The following is a 21,945-nucleotide window of genomic DNA, read 5'->3' as shown; positions in this document are numbered from 1 at the left end:
ACTAGCAGAAACTTGCCTCAAAGCAGAGAAGCTACCACTCAAGCCAGGCATTTGTATATGGGATGTGGGTGTGTGGTGGTGATAGCAAGCCCTCATGGATAAAAAAAAAAAAAAAAAAAAAAGTTATTTCTATGCCAAGGAAATTACTCTGTAGTCTTTCTCTTATAAACTACGTATTGCTGAACCTAGATAATTTTTCCTTTATTTAACAATGACATGAAAATGTCAGTTGAGTTGGCTTTCCTGAAGACCTTGTTTCTTGAATATTAGTGGCTAGCTGAGATAAATTCTTTTCATCTCTTTCTCGCTTCGGCAGCACATGTGCTCGCTTCGGCAGCACATATACTAAAATTGGAATGATACAGAGAAGATTAGCATGCCCCTGCGCAGTAAGGTTTCTTTACCTCCCTGTAGGCTCTGCTCTCCAGAGGTGAACAGGGTCCTCTAAACCCACTTGCTGCACACACAAACACCTGAGTGTTGTATTCTCCCACAGGTGTTGGAGACTGATATGGTGTTCTGATTTATATTTACATAATGGCTAGTGACATCGGGCATATTCACATGTTTTGACCATGTACATTTCTTCTGAGAAATGTCTATTCAGATCCTTGCCTGTTTCTTCACTGTATTTTTTGGAGTTTTTCCAATTCATGTAAATGTTCTGGAAATCTGTAAACATTCAGAGTTTTAATTTTTCCTGCCATCTGTTCATTGTATCTACACTCTGATGTTTACTTTGTTGTGAAGAAGTATCTTAGTTGGATATACTCAAATGTCTCTGTTTTTATTTTTGTGACTATTGCTATTGGAATCTTACCCAAAAGCTATTGTGTGTTGACAATATTTAGAGTTTCCCTATGTTTACTTGGGTTTGGGTCTTATGATTACATTTTAATTCACTGTGAGTTCACTTTCACATAGTGTAAGAGATGTTGGAGTCTCTTTTCAGGCTTCTACATATGGATAATCAAGTTCCTCTGCACCACTTGTGAAAGAGATTCTTCTTTCTCCAGTTCATTTTAGTTCCTTTGTTAAATATGAGTTGCTGGTAGAAATTTGGGTTTATTTCTATGCTACCAAGTCTTTTCCATTGAACTATGTGTCTGTTATTATATCAGTGCTAACACTTCTTCTTTTTTTTTTTTTTTTGCAGTATATTTATTTGAAAGGCAGAGTTACAGAGAGGTAGAGGCAGAGAGAGAGAGAGGTCTTCCATCCACTGGTTTACTCCCCAAATGGCCACAATGGCCGGAGCTCTGTTGATCTGAATCCAAGTGTCAGGAGCTTCTTCCAGGTCTCTATGCAGGTGCAGGGGCCCAAAGACTTTGGCCATTTTCTACTTTTTTCTCAGGCTATACCAGAGAGGGGTATAAGAAGTGGAGCAGCTGGGAAACATACTGGCACCCATATGAGATGCCAGCACTGCAGACGGTGACTTTACCTGCTTTGTCATAGTGCTGACCCCTGTAATATGTCTTAAAATATGGTGTGATGTCTCCAGCTTTTTTTTGCTTTATAATATTGCTTTAGATGTTAAGCATCTCTCATGTTTCTATGTGAATTTTAGCATCATTTTTTCTAGCTCTGAGAACATCGTTGGTATGTTGATTGGGATTGCATTGAATTTGCAAATTGCTTTTGGTAGTATGGATATTTTGGTATTATTCTTCCCATTCACAAACATAAGTTTTCTGTGAGACTGTCAAAAAGCCTTGACAAAAATTGGACTTTATTACACAAAAATTCATCACTTTTTGGGATCATTTAAATCCATAATTTTGCACTAATATTTGATAAATAATTAAAGACTTTGAGCATTTTAGTAGGAGAAATTAAAATATTTATCAATTTATTCAAATATTGTTTAGATGTGATATTCAAATATTGTTTAGAGCCATTGTCTGTATTCCCTCTAAATTACGATCTTTTTGCTTTTTGCCTGTTAAACTTGTCCCTTGATTCAAGAACCCTTTTTAATGTAATGTAAACTGAAAATGTCATTTCATAAGCTAAAAAAAATGACAAAGAAGGAAAAAGAAGGGAGGGAGGTTGAGTATATAATTATGTTCTCCGAATTTTTTCTATAAAACATATTGAATCATTTAAAAGCTAATTAAAATTAAACTCAAAATTGGACCATTATGACCAATATTTAAAACAAGTGATTAAAAACTGTAGATGTCTTCAATTTTGATTATCATTCTTCTTTAGAATATCTGAAAGAAATCCAGTTTCTCACTTTAAAATATACCAGTGTGTTAGAATTTAGTATTAAATGACTTTGTTTAAAAGTTTTATTTAATCTATTGCTTTAAGTAGTAATACTATGGCCATTGTAAAACAAAATCCTTATCATTTTTCATAAAACAGGAAGGGCCTTTAAAACATCATCACTAAAAATATTAAGAGACCTAAAATATAACATTCTTAAAACCCAAGTGATACCATTCAAAATTTTCAAATATGCAGGGATAGTTCATGTCAAGTAACTAAATAATTGTTAAGTGTATATATGGAATAGCTTCTATAAATTCTTTTGGCAAGGGCTGGCACTGTGGCATAGTGGGTGAGGCTGCCACCTGCAGTGCTGGTATTCCATAGGGGCATCAGTTCAAGACCTGGCTGCTCCACTTCCTATCCAGCTCTCTGCTATGGCCTGGGAAACACTATAAAATGGTACAAGTCCTTGGGCCCCTGCAACTGCATAGGAGACCAGGAAGAGGCTCCTGGTTCCTGCCTTCCAGTCAGCACAGCTGCAGCCATGGAGGCCAACTGTGGAGTGAACCAGTGAATGGAAGACCACTCTCTCTGCCTCTCCTTCTCTCTCTGTGTAATTCTGACTTTCAAATAATATAAATAAATCTTTAAAAAATTCTTTTGGCAAATAGATGAAGCTATTTGTTATACATTTCAAATAAATAGCAAACATACTAGAAAAATATATTGAATAAAATTTAAGCAACTCATAGCTATACACAGAAATTTCTCACCATAACAACATAGCAACCACTAAATTTCCAAATTCAATTTTCCACAACTTAGAATCTTTAACTCCAGAAGGAGTACAAAATTGACAGAACAGTGGCCTATGTATCAGGATACCTAATGCTAATACAGAATTATCCCTGCCACAACTTACCTATGTGACCTTGAACAATTCACTTTACTTCTCTGGGCTTGGCATTTAGCATCCTCATGTGATAAAGGAGGCTTGGATAAGATCAGTTGTACTCTATCTTGAGACTTCAATGATCTCTCAGTTTCCAAACAGGCACCTTAAGGGAAAGTAAACCTTTAGATCAAAGCTTACATTTTTAAATCTAAATATATTTTAAACTCTTTCTACAACTAGTACAAAACAACACATTCAAATGTGTACCATGCCACTTTTCAATATTTGGGAATAATTAATGCATCATTTTAGAGCATTGTCTTGAGGCCAGTGCTGTGGTGTAGCTAGTAAAGCCACTGCATGCAGTGGGGGCATCCCATATGGAGGCCGGTTCAAGTCCAGGCTGCTCCATTTTCCATTCAGCTGTCTGCTATAGCCTGGGAGAGCAGTAGGAAGTTGGCCCAAGTCCTTGGGCCCCTGAATCTGCATGGGAGAACCTGAAGAGGTCCTGGCTCCTGGTTTCAGATTGGCATATCTCTGACCTTTTAGGTCATCTGGGGAGTGAAAAAGCAGATGGAGGAACTCTCTCTCTTCCTCTTGTTCACTATCTGTGTAACTCGGACTTCCAAATAAATAAATAAATAAATCTTTTAAAAAATCAAAAGAATATTGTCTGGCACACAGTGAACCACTAAGTACAAGATATTATTAGTAATATTAGATTGAAATATTGAAATAAACTAGGCAATAAGCCTTAAGATGCAAATTAATACCAAGAAATATAATCTCAAATTTCTGTGTTCAACAAGGTAGTCTCTTTTCACTACTAACTTTATAACTAAATAAGATATTTTGATATTTTGTTAAGAGTAAATTTATCGGGGGCCAGCGCCGTGGCTCACTTGGTTAATTCTCCACCTGTGGTGCTGGTATCCCTTATGGGCAAAGTGTTCTAGTCCTGGTTGCTCCTCTTTCAGTCCAGCTTTCTGCTATGGCCCGGGAAGGCAGTAGAGGATGGCCCAAGTGCTTGGGCCCTGCACCCGGATGGGAGACCAGGAGAAAGCACCTGACTCCTGGCTTTGGATGGGCACAGCTCCAACTGTGGCAGCCATCTGGGGACTGAACCAATGGAAGGAAGGCCTTTCTGATTTCTCACTGTATATAACTCTACCTGTCAAATAAAAAAAATTATTAGTTTTTCATAAAAACTGCAGTATTGAAAAAGTTCTAAAATCCCTCTAATTCTAAATGTCTGTGACTGCTAACTCATTAGCACATATTGCATTCTTTACATCTGGGTAATCATGACAATTCACTTTTAAATGATTAACAGATCTGCTGTTATATATAAATACATGCTTTTCCGAAAATCATACAATAAGCAGGCTACATACTTTACTTCAAGTAGAACTGCCATATCCAGTCCTACAATTGTAAATAAGACAGTTTCAATTGTTCAGCATTATCAATTATAAATTCCAATCGTGTAGCAATACTCATAAGAATTTAGGGGGCTGATGCTGTGGAGTAGCAAGTAGAGCTGTGGCTTGCAGTGCTGACATTCCAATTGGGTGCCAGTTCAAGTCCTGGCTACTCAAATTACTATCCATCTTTTTAGGCAAGTAAGACTTACTATCCAGCAGTAGAGGATGGCCCAGGCCCTTGGGCTCCTGCACCTGCATAGGAGACCCAAAAGAAGCTGCTGGCTCCTGGCTTTGGATTGGCAGAGCTCCAGCCATTGTGGCCAAATGGGGAGTGAACCAGCGGTTGGAAGACTGCTCTCTCTCTCTCTCCTTCTCTGTGTAACTCTGATTTTCAAGTAAAATAAATGAATTTTTTTAAAAAAAGGATGAAATAAAAAGGAAGATGAAGATTACAAAATTGTTTAATTTTTTTTAATAAATATAAATTTCCAAAGTACAGCTTTTGGATTACAGTGGCTTCCCCTCCCCCAAAACATCCCTCCCACCCATAATCCTCCTATTTCCTGCTTCCTCTCCCATCCCAGAAGATTACAAAATTGTATGAAGGACATTTGTACAGTAAACAAATATACTGATTTCCAATGCAATATTTGAATACTTGAAGCAGGAACGCTAAGTACTTCTTTGCCAAAATAACATGTTTTCTCCAGTGTAAAACCCATTTGCCATCCCAATACAAAAAGGGATTTGGGGCAAGAAGGAAAAAAGAAGTCCACACATGCGGAAATTTTAAGCAAAACAAAATAGAGAATGTATTTAGTTTCATGTAAATCACATGAGAATTAATAGTATTCTACCAATTTGCAACAAATATTTTTAACTTTAATGAATGAATGAATTTTCAGTTACATAGCAGGAAACTTCTACCCTCTCCCATAAAACTGAAAGAGAAACTTTTTAAAAGTAAAAACTGATGAAAGAATTCTGCAATACATGTTAATGTTAAGTAGCCCAGCAGAGTTTATTTAGAAATACAAACACACACACAGAAAATAAATACATTAAAATCTTACTGAATAGGTCAGTAATAGTTCAGGATCCAATATGTGTGCAAAAGATTCTGGATTTCCCAGTCACTTTGTATAGGAAATGATGTGCTTTCCTATGTAGCATGTAACTTTAGATTCCTGAACACCTCCACTTTGCTTCTTACCCTGAATCCCAGCAAATACAGGAACACAGCTGTTGAGTCATTCATTTTCTGGATTTGGGAATATCAAAGAATTAATGAGTATAGAAAGTTGTACAGCAAAGACCAAGAATATCCAAGGGAGGTCAGGAAAATCAATTGAACAAGTCAAAATACTATGAATGTATACTGAATGCTCTGTTTTTAATATGTCTTACTTACCTAAAAAGACATGAGGGCTATTGCTCTCTCTCTTAATACAACTAAGGAGAAGATATCACCAATGCTCAAGAAAAATGAATACACAGCAGAGCTAATACAAAATCCCCAAATTCCAAAATAGAAAAACTGGATATGCACTCCTTACACACACCCTGAAGTGGCAATGAAGTAGAACAAATCTAAAATTAGAAAAAAATCTTTTTTTAAAAGATTTATTTATTTATTTGAAAGTCAGAGTTGCACAGAGAGAGGCAGAGAAGAGAGAGGGGTCTTCCATCCACTGGTTCTCTCCCCAGTTGGCTGCAATGGCCAGAGTTGTGCCAATCCAAAGCCAGGAGCAAGGAGCTTCTTCCAGGTCTCCCACATGGGTGCAGGGGCCCAGGACTTGGGCCATCTTCTACTGCTTTCCCAGGCTATAGCAGAGATCTGGATCCATATGAGATGCCAGCACTGCAAGTGGTGGCTCTACCCACTATGCCACACCACTGGCCCCGAAAATTCTTGTCAAATTAAGAACATTTAACCTTTGTTTTAGAGTGCATTATTAAAATATCTAAACTGGGGGAATACATAATTTCTTTCTTTAGAAATCAGAAGAGAAAAAGAACACTTCAAGCCTACTGTGACACCACACAGAAGGAATGGAGAATCATGATCTCAATTAGCCTAGGGACAGAATAAAAGGGAGGGAAATAGGAACAACAGAATTAAGATGAATAAGCTTTGACAGCTGAGGGAATCTGAATGTAAAGAAATGGCATGCAGTTAACTGAAACAATAGAGATAAGTCTGAGAGGAAAAAACATTGTTAAGTCATATTAATGGGGCCAGAGCTGTGACTTAGTAAAGTAAAAAAAAAAAATCTAAATTTTGTTTTTAAATTATATAATTAAAAAAGATAAAAAAGATGTTCAATCTTAAGTCTCTACAGCATAAGATATACATCAATTTTCCCAGGTTCTATTTGCATTTATTAACAAAGTTTCATGGGTGTAATCACTAAAGTGGCTCCAATAAGTCTTTTTATAAAAATTATTTTTTATTTTGACAGGCAGAGTGGACAGTGAGAGAGACAGAGAGAAAGGTCTTCCTTTTTCTGTTGGTTTACCCCCTAGTGACCGCTGTGGCCAGTGTGCTGCAGCTGGCACATGGCGCTGATCCAAAGCCAGGAGCCAAGTGCTTCCTCCTGGTCTCCCATGCAGGTACGGGGCCCAGGCACTTTGGCCATCCTCCATTGCACTCCTGGGCCATAGCAGAGAGCTGGACTGGAAGTGGAGCAACTGGGACAGAATCTGGCTCTCCCAGCAGGACTAGAACTTGGTGTGCCTGCACCGCAGGTGGAGGATTAGCTTATTGAGCCATGGAGCCTGCCTCCAATAAGTCTTAACCTGGGATGCAACTAAATTTAACAAGGATACTCAATAGGAATTTTAGAAGAATTCCAAAATATGTATCAGAATAAAAATAAATACTTTACTTGGTACATCTCATTTTAACTATACTATTGTCTAAATTTCCAAATATCAGATGTACTAAAAAAATCCCCAAAGCAGCAGAGTTGGTCCGACATGATGAGGAATAAAATAAAGAAAATGAGAATTCGCAGATCCCAGATTAAAATAACCAAGAAGGCCCAATAAAAGAAAACTCAATGTCTTCATACACTAACATTTATTACCTCAGATTTATTTAACAAAAAGGTGATTATTCCAGCTACATCCCATTAGGTAGCCCAATTTTACCTGCTAAATCCATTTAAAAAAAGCACCTCATGATATATTACTAAAATCATATTGCTATATGCCATCCACCATGTCCACTGTACCTTATACCTAATGTTAACAGATCTGATGAAAATCAGTAGATAAATGATGTGTCTTAACCACGTGTGGGAAATGTCTTTTGTTCAACGTTTTTCCAAAAACCCCTCAGTCTCAGTTTGCCTTCACCTTGAAAAGACACTTCTGAGGTTTACTAATCAGTCCAGCTTCTTCGGGCCTCCCTCCAATGAAAGGGGCTAAAATCCATCAAAATAAACTCTAGGCACTGTCCTTGTGCTCCCAGTGACTTTTTCACTCTAGGGGCTCACAAACCTTCTAAATTCTTTAGATCACCTGTGATGTCCATTAGTTCTCAAAGACTATGATGCAAGTAATTTCCCCTCTTGGAACCTTGTTATTAACTGTGCTGTATGAGAAATGAAGTCTCCTACACACCTTGTGCTTACGATTCTCCAAACCATGTTGCCTGCTAGGACTTTGGCCATGAATATAGGACAGCAATACCTGAACATGATTACTGAGATCTCCTTAATAAAGGATAGACTGGGGCCAGCACTGTGGTGCAGTGGTGTAATCCTTTACCTGCAGTGCTGGCACCCCATATGAGCACCAGTTCTAGTCCCCATTTCTCCTTTTCCCATCCAGCTCTCTGCAATAGCCTGGGAAAGCAGTAGAAGCTGTTCCAAGTGCTTTGGTCCCTGCCAAAATGTGGGAGACCTAGAAGCTCCTAGCTCAGATTGGCCCAGCTGCAGACATTGCAGTCATTAGGGGAGTAAATGAGCATATGGAAGACCTTTCTCTCTGTCTCTTCCTCTCACTGTCTGTAAGTACACCTGTCAAATACGTAAATAAATTCTATATATATATATATTTACATTTATTTATATATATTTATGTATATAAATATATTCATATATAAAATATATTATGCTTTATCATATATTATATAATATATAATAATTATAAACAGATAATATTATATAATTTATTATAACTATTATATATATCATATATATATATTATTGAGATGACTTCAATAGCCAGAGTGTGGCCAGGTTGAAGCCAGGAGCTCCTCCTCCAATGTGTGTGGCAGCAACCCAGGCACTTGGACCATCTTTCACTGGTTTTTCAATCCATTGGTATGGAGCTGGATCAGAAATAATTATATATTTATATATAAATAAATTCATATATAATATTTATATATAATTATATATTATATATTTATGATAATTATATGTAATTCTATATTATGTATAGAAATATATAATATATATTATAATATATAAATATATATATGATGGATCAAAATGCGGCATTCTCCATTTGGCAGAAGAGACAGGCTCCAATATCTACTGTCTATGTCAGTATGTCAGTATAATGCAGGAGGTAACCCCTCTACCAAATAAGAAAAGCTATTTCAGTTCAGCTGGACATCATTCTGCTGACTGTTGACCTTATTACTGTTAGTCTGGATGCTTTCATTGGTTACAATCCAGAGACCCAATTTTCCCATAGATATAAACATCAGCAAACATGAAAATTTGGTAAGAAAAGCTTAAACTGAGAGTTATGATTAATAACTATTTTAACAAAATTTCTCAGAACCCATCTAATCCAAACCTTGGACAATTGGGAGCTGTTGTACTTGGCCCACCCATAATTGAAATGGATTCTAAATCCTTCAACTGCAAGGAGAGTATCATAGACATTAATGCTCCAAACGGATCCAGTTCTCTGCTAATGTGTCTGGAAAAGCAGCACAGGGTGACTCAAATATTGGGGCTCCTGCACCCATGTGAGAGACCTTGAAGAAGCCCCTGGCTCCTGATATCAGTCTGGCCTAGCCACAGTCACTGCAGCCATTTGAGGAGCGAACAAACCAGGAGGAAGATCCATCTCTCCCACTCTCTCTTTCTAGTGCTGCCTTTCAAATTCATAAAAGGATCTTTAAGAAAATAGATCACTTCAATAAATTTGCCATTGCTCAGTCATGATGACTTTTACTACCTTAAATTCTTTTTCAAAAGATTTATTTATTGGAAAGGCAGATAGAGGAGCTGGTGGTTGTGGTGCAGTGGACAAAGTTGCTATCTGTTACATTGGCATCCTCTACGTGCACCAGTTCAAGTACCAGCTATTCCATTTCTGATCCAGCTCCTTACCAATGGACTGAAAAAGCAGGGAAAGTTGGCCCAAGTGGCTGGGATGCTGCCACGCACATTGCAGGAAAAGCTCCTGGCTTCAACCTGGCCACACTCTGGCTATTAAAGTCATCTCAAAAATGAATTAGGTGGTGGAAGATTTCTGTCTCTCCCTCTCTCTGTAACTCTTTCAAATAAGTAATTAAATATTTTAATATGATAAAAAATGGCAGAGAGACACAGAGACAAAGAGAGAAGGAAAGAGAAGCAGAGAGATCTCCCATCTGCTGGTTCACTTTCTATATGGCTACCACTGTGCAAGACCAGGTTTCAAGTCCCCATTGAGGTTACAGTTCTCCAAATTAGATGACAAGAAGGAAAGAATTTGAGCTATTATCCATTGCTTCCCAGGGATATTAACATGAAACTGATTTGGAAGTGGAGTACCCAAAACTCAGATTAGCACTGCAATATATGATGCGGGCATCTGTTGTGATGGTTAACAAATTGGAAAACCTAGAGGAAAAATCAACAGATTCCTGGACATACACAATATACCAAAATTGAGTCATGAAGACACATAGAAAAGCTAAACAAATCAAAAACCAAGACAGAGATTGGATGAGTAATAAAGACCCTCCCAACAAGCAAAAGTCCAGGATCAGACAGCCTCACTATTGAATTCTACAAGTCTTTTAAAGAACTAATGCTTCTCAAACTATTCAACACAATTGAAAGAGAGACAATCCTCTCAAACTCCTTCTATTAATCTGACAATGACTCATTCTATCATTTATTTATACATAATGTTGAGAAAATCAGAAGTATTTGTTAGGACTTCTGCTAAAATGCACTAGATTTATAATTTTTAAATACATCTTTCCTAGATGTAATGCAGTCCTTTGCTACTTTAGAGTATCAGAAATTTAAAATGTTGGACTGGTGCTGTGGTGGAGCAGGTTAACACCCTCGCCTGAAGCTCCAGCATCCCATATGGGGGCCGGTTCAATACTCAGCTGCTCCACTTCTGATCCTGCTCTCTGCTATGGCCTGGCAAAGTAGTAGAAGATGGCCCAAGTCCTTGGGCCCCTGTACCGATCTGGGAGACCTGGAACTAGCTCCTGGCTCCTGGCATCGGATCAGCACAGCTATGGCAGTTGCAATCAATTAGGGAGTGAACATCAGATGAAAGACCTCCCTCTTTCTCTCTGGTTCTCCTCTCTGTCTGTAACTCGACTTGTAAATAAATAAATAAATAAATCTTTAAAACAATTAAGAAATTTAAAAAGGGAAAAGTTTTTAAAAAATGTATTTATTTATTGTGAGGCAGAGTGACAGATATAGAGAGCAAGAGAAAGAGAGGTCTTCTATCCACTGGTTCACCCCTAAATGGCCAGAATGGCTGGAGCTGGGCCGATCTGAAGCCAGGTGCCAGAAGCCAGGAGTCAGCAGCTTCCTCCAGGTCTCTCACATGGGTGCAGGGGCCCAAGCACTCAGGGCATATTGCACTGCTTTCCTAGGCCATTAGCAAAGAGCTGGATTGGAAGTGCAGGAGCAGGGACTCAAACTGGTGCCCATGTGGGATGTTGGTGCTGCAGGTGGATGCTTAATCTACTATGCCACAGAGTGGGCCCAGGGAATGGTTTTAGGAAGACATCTTTCATGTAGACTAGGCTGCAATATTGCAAGGTAAGGTTTAGCTTTTATTTCCACACATCAGTATTCATCTTTTAGCAACTATAAATACTGAATATCATACATATAGACATAAATATAGGTAACTGCAGATTTTGTTGTCATTCTTTCTAATTCTCTTTTAATGTCTGCTAATAGGCCATATTATGGATTATTATATTGATGTTATCTGTACACAACCATCAGGCATTTCCACTGTTGAATGTGTTTATGTGTACAGGTAGTTTTGTTTGTGTGTACATGAATGCACATTTGATGGAGATAGCACTGACAGTAATAATGTGAGAAATCCTAATGCTGATTTCAAACTTTCTATCCTCCGCAGAGATGGCTGTCATTGAAGTAGACCACAGGGCCCCTTTGCTGTTGTGGACTGAAATGTGCCTCCCTAAAACTCAAACACTGAAGTGCTAACCACCAACATAACTCTACCTGAAGAAAGTGCTTTTAAGCAGATCAAATGATAGATGTGTCTGTCACATCAGAGAAGGGCTTCTGGAAAAATCGAGCCTATTAGCACCTTGATCTGATATTTTCAAGCTCTACAACTCTGAGAAGTAAAATTCCATGATTTAAATCATATTCTCTGTGGTATTTTCTTAGCAAATTAATATATCCTCATTTCTGCTAGCATTTTCTGCTGTCATCTAGAAGGTCCTCGTGATTAACAGAGAAATATAGAAAGTAAAAACTATGATTTTAGATTACCAAGTACCTACTAACATAAAAAAGATATCCCAGAAGCAACCTACTACCATCCTCCAGGACCCAGAAAAAAAAAAAAAAACAGGAATGAGTCAAGTTGTGGGGCAGTAGAAAAGTGAATAATGAAAGATCACAGCAGAAGTAAATAAGGAAGGGTTTGATGCTGTGGTGTAGTAGGTTAATGCCTTGTCCTGCTGTGCATGTATCCCATATGTTGTTGCTCGAAGACCAGGTTCTCCACTTCCAATCCAGCTCCCTACTAATGCACCTGGGAAATTGGTGGAAGATGGACCATGTTCTTGGGTGCTGGCACCCACATGAGAGACTTGGAAGAAGCATCTGGCCTTTCAAATAAAGAAATCTTAAAAAAAATAGAAGCAGTGTTAGCACTGTTGGAAAAACAGACACATAGTTCAATGGAAAAAATAGGCAGCTGAAATAAACTGACTTTTCTACAGCCAACCCCTATTTAATAAAGGAAAGAAAACAAACAGGAGAAAGAAGAATCCCCTTAGCAAATGGTTTAAAGGAAAGTGATTATCCATATGTAGAAGCCTGAAAAGATACCCCAACACCTCATACACTATGTAAAAGCAACTCAAGGTTAATTAAAAGTCTAAATATAAAACCAAAACCTTGAGAGCTTGTTTTGAGGTTCTAGCAGGGGAGCGCAGCTACTCGTATACCCTTGACCGAAGACCGGTCCTCCTCTAGCGGGGAAGGTCGTCCTCTTCGACCCAGCACGCAGCTTCAGGAGGGACGCACATGGAGTGGTGAGGGAGGAAGGGGACACCCGCCTAGCCAGCCAGATCAGCCGAATCAACCCTGGCGATCAATGGGGTGACAGATGTCGCAGCCAGATCGCCCTCACATCCTGAGTTCATGCCGGAGCTGAGGGAAGGAAGCAATGCCGTCGGATCTGGCCGCTCTGCGGGAGTCTGAGGAACAACTCACACCAGGTGGCCGCCGTTCCGTCGTCATGGGTAAAGGAGACCCCAACAAGCCAAGGGGCAAAATGTCCTCCTATGCCTTCTTTGTGCAGACGTGCCGGGAAGAGCACAAGAAGAAACACCCTGACTCTTCGGTCAATTTCGCAGAATTCTCTAAGAAATGCTCGGAGAGATGGAAGACCATGTCTGCAAAGGAAAAGTCCAAGTTTGAAGATATGGCAAAAAGTGAAAAAGCTCGTTATGACAGGGAGATGAAAAATTACGTTCCTCCCAAGGGTGATAAGAAGGGAAAGAAAAAGGATCCCAGTGCTCCTAAAAGACCACCATCTGCCTTATTTCTCTTTTGCTCTGAACATCGCCCAAAGATCAAAAGTGAACACCCTGGCCTGTCCATTGGGGACACTGCAAAAAAATTGGGTGAGATGCGGTCTGAACACTCAGCCAAAGATAAACAACCATATGAACAGAAAGCAGCTAAGCTAAAGGAGAAATATGAAAAGGATATTGCTGCATACCGTGCCAAGGGCAAAAGTGAAGCGGGAAAGAAGGGCCCTGGTAGGCCCACAGGCTCAAACAAGAAGAATGAACCTGAAGATGTGGAGGAAGAAGAGGAAGAAGAAGAAGATGAAGATGATGAGGAAGAGGATGAAGATGAAGAATAAATGGCTATCCTGTAATGATGAGTGTGGAGTGTGCGTGTGTGCTCAGGCAGTTGTTTTGCTAAGAATGTGAATTCAAGTGCAGCTCAATATTAGCTTCAGTATAAAAAAACTGTACAGATTTTTGTATAGCTGATAAGATTCTTTGTAGAGAAAATACTTTTTTTAAAAAATGCAGGTTGTAGCTTTTTGAGGGGCTACTACATACAGTTAGATTTTAAAGCTTCTGATGTTGAATGTTCCTAAATATTTAATGGTTTCTTTAATTTCTTGACTTGTGTATGGTAGCGCAGCAAAGTTGTAGGAATTAGTATCATTTGTAAATTTGGATTTTTTGTTAGGATGTTGCATTCTGTGTTGTTTTTTTAAAAAAAATTTTGTAATAAAATTATGTATGTTAAAAAAAAACCCAAAACCTAAGTAAACATATGAGAAACTGTAAAACATTAGCAGAGACAACAGTTTGCATAAGATTCCAAAAGCACAAGTAACAAAAATAAAATATACAAATTTGAGCATATCAAATTAAGATACATCTTCACAACAAAGTAATCAACAGAGTGAAGATACAATGGACGGAATGGCAGGAAACATTGAAAACTCTGACTATGACAAAAGATTGATAGCCAGAACATACATATATAGAACTGGAAAAACTCCAAACAAGAAGCAAAATGTACACGTAAGAAATGGGCAATGATCAGAATAGATGTTTCTCAGAAGAAGAAATCTCAATGGTCAAGACATAGATGAACATGCCCAATATCACTAGCCATTAGGGAAATGTAAATCAAAACCAATAGCAGACTCCATCTGTGGGAGAAGACAATGCTTGGGTTTTCATTTGTGCAACAAGTGGGTTTAGAGGACCCTGTTCACCATTAGAGGGCAGAGTCTACATGGAAGTAAAGAATCCTTAATACTTTCCTAATGGGAGAAGAGGAAGCCTGAGACCTCGCAAGCGGGAAGTGGTCCAGAAACTGCTCAGGTGTGGGTGTAGGTGGCTGAGCAACAGGCAGTCCTGCCTTGATTCCCCACAAAGATACAGGGGAAACCCTTCTGGATGGAGCAGGCGTGAATCGGAGGACCTACTGGGAGAACAAGGTCACCCACTGCGGGGAAGCCAAGTCGCGGGACCCAGACGCAGAAGCCCCAGGGTCTGCGCGACAGTGCTCCAAGGGGAGTGCATGCCACACAGACAACAGCGGGGAGACTTGGGATGCTCTGGGCACCGAGTCCACACATCGGCGCTGGAAGGGGAGGTGAGCTCAATAACCCGAGACATTGGTGGGGAAACGGGGGTCAGAATCTAGAGGGGGGCCGGAAAGTGCAGCAAACTCACTACCGGAAAGAAGGAAAAAAAAAAGCTTTGGGGTTTCTCTTCCCCCTAACCTTGCAAAGGTTACAAGGCTGCAAGGCTTGAAGAATTCCCAAGAGACAAAGAGCAGGCCTCCTCTTTGGATTTACATATCAATGGGGGAGAGTTAAGGAACTGAGTCACTACAATTCAGTAGCCTAGCCAACCCAGTGGGAGTCCAGAGGAGCCAAAGACTGGAAGCTAAATACCATCAATTCTGCACAGCCCTGCCCTGCGGTGTTACTTACCCCCTGAATAAATAAAATAAATAAATAAATAAAAAGAGAGAGATTTACCACGCATAACCTGAGGGTGTCACCTTTGCACACCCTTAACCAGAAAGAACCAGGCAGCGCTCTCAGGCCGCACCCATCTCAAGCCTCCAAGGCTCCTCCAACAGCAGGCAGTCCACTTAGCACGGACACAGTATAAAAAAAAAAAAAAGAAAAAAAACGCACAGTGACGCAAGAAGAATTAACTATGCCGAGTAACAAACACAGAAATAGAGGGAGCAAGATCAACGATGACACTATGATGCCTCCAAATAAGCAAAACACCCCAAGCCAAGAGTATGAAGATGATGAGATAGAAGAAATGCAAGATACGGATTTCAAAAAATTTATGATAAGAACATTTAGAAGTTTTCAAAAGCAAATCCTTGAACTACAGAAATCCTTAATGGACAAGATTGAAAATCTCTCTCGTGAAAATGAAATTTTAAGGAAGAGTCAAAATGAAACTCAGAAACTAGTAGAACAGGAAAGTGTAATAGTCAAGAGAAATCAAAATGAAATGAAGAGCTCAATAGATCAAATGACAAACACATTAGAAAGCCTTAAAAACAGAATGGGTGAAGCAGAAAAGAGAATATCGGACTTAGAAGATAGAGCACAGGAAAACATACAGTCAAACCAAAGAAAAGAAGAGGAAATTAGAAACCTAAAAAATATTGTTGGGAATCTACAGGATACTATTAAAAAAAACAACATTCGAGTTCTAGGAGTTCCTGAAGGCATGGAGAGAGAGAAAGGATTGGAAGGCCTTTTTAGTGAGATACTAGCAGAGAACTTTCCAGGTTTGGAGAAGGACAGAGATATCCTAGTACAGGAAGCTCATAGAACCCCCAATAAACATGACCAAAAGAGATCCTCACCACGACACGTGGTAATTAAACTTACCACAGTGAAACATAAAGAAAAGATCCTAAAATGTGCAAGAGAGAAACGTCAGATTACTCTCAGAGGATCTCCAATCAGACTCACAGCTGACTTCTCATCAGAAACCCTACAAGCTAGGAGGGAATGGCGAGACATAGCATAGGTGCTAAGAGAGAAAAATTGCCAGCCCAGAATATTATATCCTACCAAGCTCTCATTTGTGAATGAAGGTGAAATAAAGACCTTTCATAGCAAACAGAAATTGAAAGACTTTGTGGCCACTCGTCCGGCCCTGCAAAAGATACTTAAAGATGTGCTACACTCAGAAACACAGAAACACGGCCATCAATATGAAAGAAGGGAAAGGAAGAACACCTACCAGTAAAAGAGCATGGGAAGCTCAAAGCATATACTAGAAAATATTTCCGGGAAAATGGCAGGGCAAAGTCATTACGTATCAATTGTCACATTGAACATTAACGGTCTGAATTCTTCAGTTAAAAGACACCGTTTGGCTGACTGGCTCACAGAACACAACCCAACTATTTGTTGCCTACAAGAAACACATCTCTCTAACAAAGAGGCATGCAGACTGAAAGTGAAAGGTTGGAAAAAGATATTCCATGCCAACAGAAACCAAAAAAAAAGCAGGTGTAGCCATATTAATATCAGACAAAATAAACTTTAATACAAAAACTGTTAAGAGAGACAAAGAGGGACACTATATAATGATTAAGGGTTCAATTCAACAGGAAGATGTAACTATTATAAATGTATATGCACCTAATTACAGGGCACCGGTCTATTTAAAAGATATGTTAAGGGACTTAAAGGGAGATTTAGATTCCAATACAATAGTACTGGGGGACTTCAATACTCCACTCTCAGAAATAGACAGATCATCTGGACAGAAGATCAACAAGGAAACAGCAGATTTAATTGACACTATTGTCCAAATGGATCTAACAGATATCTACAGAACTTTCAACCCTACATCTACAGACTTCACATTCTTCTCAGCAGCGCATGGAACCTTCTCTAAGATTGATCACATACTAGGCCATAAAGCAAGTCTCAGCAAATTTAAAAGAATTAGAATCATACCATGCAGCTTCTCAGACCACAGTGGGATGAAGCTGGAAATTAGCAACTCAGGAAACCCCAGAAAGTATGCAAACACATGGAGACTGAACAACATGCTCCTGAATGAACACTGGGTCATTCAAGAAATCAAAAGAGAAATCAAAAACTTTCTGGAAGTAAATGAAGACAACAACACAACATATCAAAACTTATGGGATACAGCAAAAGCAGTATTGAGAGGCAAATTTATAGCAATAGGTGCCTACACCAAGAAATTGGAAAGGTACCAAATAAATGAGCTTTCAGCGCACCTCAAGGACCTAGAAAAACTGCAGCAAACCAAACCCAAATCTAGAAGGAGAAGAGAAATAATTAAAACCAGAGAAGAAATTAACAGGATTGAATCCAAAAAAACATTACAAAAAATCAGCCAAGCGAGAAGCTGGTTTTTTGAAAAAATAAACAAAATTGACACCCCATTGGCCCAACTAACTAAAAAAAAGAAGAGAAAAGACCCAAATCAATAAAATCAGAGATGAAAAAGGAAACGTAACAACAGACACCACAGAAATAAAAAAGAAGCATCAGAAATTACTACAAGGACCTGTATGCCAGCAAACAGGAAAACCTATCAGAAATGGATAGATTCCTGGACACATGCAATCTACCAAAATTGAACCATGAAGACATCGAAAACCTAAATAGACCCATAACTGAAACAGAAATTGAAACAGTAATAAAGGCCCTCCCAACAAAGAAAAGCCCAGGACCAGATGGATTCACTGCTGAATTCTACCAGACATTTAAAGAAGAACTAATCCCATTTCTTCTCAAACTATTCAGAACAATCGAAGAAGAGGGAATCCTCCCAAATTCTTTCTATGAAGCCAGCATCACCTTAATCCCTAAGCCAGAGAAAGATGCAGCACTGAAAGAGAATTACAGACCAATATCCCTGATGAACATAGATGCAAAAATCCTCAATAAAATTCTGGCCAATAGAATACAACAACACATCAGGAAAATCATCCACCCAGACCAAGTGGGATTCATCCCTGGTATGCAGGGATGGTTCAACATTCGCAAATCAATCAATGTGATTCACCACATTAACAGACTGCAGAAGAAAAACCATATGGTTATCTCAATTGATGCAGAGAAAGCATTTGATAAAATTCAACACCCTTTCATGATGAAAACTCTAAGCAAATTGGGTATAGAAGGAACATTCCTCAATATAATCAAAGCAATTTATAAAAAAACCCACAGCCAGCATCCTATTGAATGGGGAAAAGTTGGAAGCATTTCCACTGAAATCTGGCACCAGGCAGGGATGCCCACTCTCACCACTGCTATTTAACATAGTTCTGGAAGTTTTAGCCAGAGCCATCAGACAAGAAAAAGAAATCAAAGGAATACAAATCAAGAAGGAAGAAGTCAAACTATCCCTCTTTGCAGACGACATGATTCTGTACTTAAAGGATCCAAAGAACTCTACTAAGAGACTATTGGAACTCATAGAGGAGTTTGGCAAAGTGGCAGGATATAAAATCAATGCACAAAAATCAACAGCCTTTGTATACACAAGTAATTCCATGACTGAGAAAGGACTGCTAAGATCAATCCCATTCACAATAGCTACAAAAACAATCAAATACCTTGGAATAAACTTAACCAAGGACGTTAAAGATCTCTACGATGAAAATTACAAAACCTTAAAGAAAGAAATAGAAGAGGATACCAAAAAATGGAAAAATCTTCCATGCTCATGGATTGGAAGAATCAACATCATCAAAATGTCCATTCTCCCAAAAGCAATTTATACATTCAATGCAATCCCAATCAAGATACTAAAGACATTCTTCGCAGATCTAGAAAAAATGATGCTGAAATTCATATGGAGGCACAAGAGACCTCGAATAGCTAAAGCAATCTTGTACAACAAAAACAAAGCCGGAGGCATCACAATACCAGACTTCAGGACATACTACAGGGCAGTTGTAATCAAAACAGCATGGTACTGGTACAGAAACAGATGGATAGACCAATGGAACAGAATTGAAACACCAGAAATCAATCCAAACACCTACAGCCAACTTATATTTGATCAAGGATCTAAAACTAATTCCTGGAGCAAGGACAGTCTATTCAATAAATGGTGCTGGGAAAACTGGATTTCCACGTGCAGAAGCATGAAGCAAGACCCCTACCTTACACCTTACACAAAAATCCACTCAACGTGGATTAAAGACCTAAATCTACGTCCTGACACCATTAAGTTATTAGAGAACATTGGAGAAACCCTTCAAGATATTGGCACAGGCAAAGAATTTCTGGAAAAGACCCGGGAGGCACAGACAGTCAAAGCCAAAATCAACTATTGGGATTGCATCAAATTGAGAAGTTTCTGTACTGCAAAAGAAACAGTCAGGAGAGTGAAGAGACAACCGACAGAATGGGAAAAAATATTTGCAAACTATGCAACAGATAAAGGGTTAATAACCAGAATCTACAAAGAGATCAAGAAACTCCACAAAAACAAAACCAACAACCCACTTAAGAGATGGGCCAAGAACCTCAATAGACATTTTTCAAAAGAGGAAATCCAAATGGCCAACAGGCACATGAAAAAATGTTCAAGGTCACTAGCAATCAGGGAAATGCAAATCAAAAGCACAATGAGGTTTCACCTCACCCCGGTTAGAATGGCTCACATACAGAAATCTACCAACAACAGATGCTGGCGAGGATGTGGGGAAAAAGGGACACTAACCCACTGTTGGTGGGAATGCAAACTGGTCAAGCCACTATGGAAATCAGTCTGGAGATTCCTCAGAAACCGTTCGACCCAGCCATCCCACTCCTTGGAATTTACCCAAAGGAGTTTAAATTGATAAACAAAAAAGCGGTCTGCACCCTAATGTTTATTGCAGCACAATTCACAATAGCCAAGACCTGGAACCAACCTAAATGCCCATCAATGGTAGACTGGATAAAGAAATTATGGGATATGTATTCTTTAGAATACTATACCGCAGTAAGAAACAACGAAATCCAGTCATTTGCAACAAAATGGAGGAATCTGGAACACATCATGCTGAGTGAAGTAAGCCAGTCCCAAAGGGACAAATACCATATGTTCTCCCTGATCAGTGACAACTGACTGAACACCAAAAAGGAAACCTCCTGAAGTGAAATGGACACTATGAGAAATGGTGACTTGATCAGCATAGCCCTGACTGCTAATGGACAACTTAATACATTATCCCTCATAGTATTTTTTTTTGTCTGTTCTACTTAATATGACTGGTTTAATTCTGTAATTATCACACAGTTATTCTTAAGTGTTGAAAATTAACTGAAATGTGATCCCTGTTAAACATAAGAGTGGGAATAAGAGAGGGAAGAGATGTATAATTTGGGGCATGCTCGGGCTGACTTGCCCCAATTGGTAGAGTTGGAAACATACCAGGGGATTCCAATTCAATCCCATCAAGGTGGCATGTGCCAATGCCATCTCACTATTCCAAGTGATCAATTTCAGTTCACTATTGATCATAATGAAAGGACTAAGAGTCAAAGGGAGCACATAAACAAGTCTAGTATCTGCTAACACTAACCGATAGAATAAATAAAGGGGAGAGTGATCTAACATGGGAAGTGAGATACTCAGCAGACTCATAGAATGGCGATGTCCTAAATAGCACTCTGGCCTCAGAATCAGCCCTAAAGGCACTCGCATCTGGCTGAAAAGCCCATGAGAGTATTTCAGGCATGGAAAGCCAAGACACTCTGGCAAAAAGATCTCTGTGAGTGAGATCCCAGTGGAAAGAACAGGTCTTCAAAGAGGGAGGTGCCTTTCTCTGAAGGGAGGAGAGAACCTCCACTTTGACTATGACCTTGTCTAAACAAGATAAGAGTCGGAGAACTCAAGGGGCTTCCATAACCTTGGAAACTCATGACTGGTGCAAAGGGAGATTACTGATGCCATAAACAGGAGTGTCAATTTGTAAAGTCAACAACAGGAGTCACTGTGCACTTACTCCTCATGTAGGATCTCTGTCCTTAATGTGCTGTACACTGAGGCTTAATGCTATAACGACTACTCAAACAGTATATTTCACTTTGTGTTTCTATGGGGGTGCAAACGATTGAAATCTTTACTTAATGTACACTAAACTGATCTTCTGTAAAAAAAAAAAAAAGAAATTATCAATTCCCAACTTGACTCTCACTGGGATTAAACATGACAATAGGTCTGATCTGATTTCATCATCATTTAAAAAAAATCATCTATTATTTTTCACTTTATGTTTCTCTGTGGAAACAAACTGTTGAAATCCTTACTTAAGGTATACTAAGCTGATCTTCTGTATATTAAGATAATCAAAAATGAATCTTGATGTGAATGGAAGGGGAGAGGGAGTGGGAAAGGGGAGGGTTGTGGGTGGGAGGGACGGTATG

General features: G+C 39.0%; 1 pseudogene; it reads left to right on the top strand.

Moving 5' to 3' along the window:
* The first annotated feature begins 321 nt into the window (after nucleotides 1-321).
* Nucleotides 322-389, top strand: LOC138848097 (U6 spliceosomal RNA; annotated as a pseudogene).
* The last annotated feature ends 21,556 nt before the right edge of the window (nucleotides 390-21,945 follow it).

This window comes from Oryctolagus cuniculus, chromosome 21 (genome assembly GCF_051225735.1).
Source record: "Oryctolagus cuniculus isolate XC-2025 breed Fujian yellow rabbit chromosome 21, ASM5122573v1, whole genome shotgun sequence".
In the NCBI taxonomy this organism is placed as follows: domain Eukaryota; kingdom Metazoa; phylum Chordata; class Mammalia; order Lagomorpha; family Leporidae; genus Oryctolagus; species Oryctolagus cuniculus.
Note: the sequence above shows the minus strand (reverse complement) of the source record. Positions and strands in the feature narration are given on the sequence as shown.